At 48.3% G+C, this 209-nt stretch overlaps 1 pseudogene; it reads right to left on the bottom strand.

The window, feature by feature from the left end:
• Positions 1-111, bottom strand: LOC118345069 (annotated as a pseudogene; the record flags this gene model as incomplete).
• Between the last annotated feature and the right edge of the window lie 98 nt (positions 112-209).

The following is a 209-nucleotide window of genomic DNA, read 5'->3' on the forward strand; positions in this document are numbered from 1 at the left end:
ACACGAGGACTTCCCAGGAGGTCACCCATCCTAGGACTACTCTCGCCCAAGCACGCTTAACTGCGGAGTTCTGATGGGATCCGGTGCATTAGTGCTGGTATGATTGCACCCATCAAACTAATTACTTAAAATTCATATAATCCTTGAGCGACATACTACCGTCCTTCCGATCCCAATCCAAACGGAGATCTGATCCAAACCCATGGCTA

This window comes from Juglans regia, unplaced genomic scaffold (genome assembly GCF_001411555.2).
Source record: "Juglans regia cultivar Chandler unplaced genomic scaffold, Walnut 2.0 Scaffold_13375, whole genome shotgun sequence".
Classification (NCBI taxonomy): Eukaryota; Viridiplantae; Streptophyta; class Magnoliopsida; order Fagales; family Juglandaceae; genus Juglans; species Juglans regia.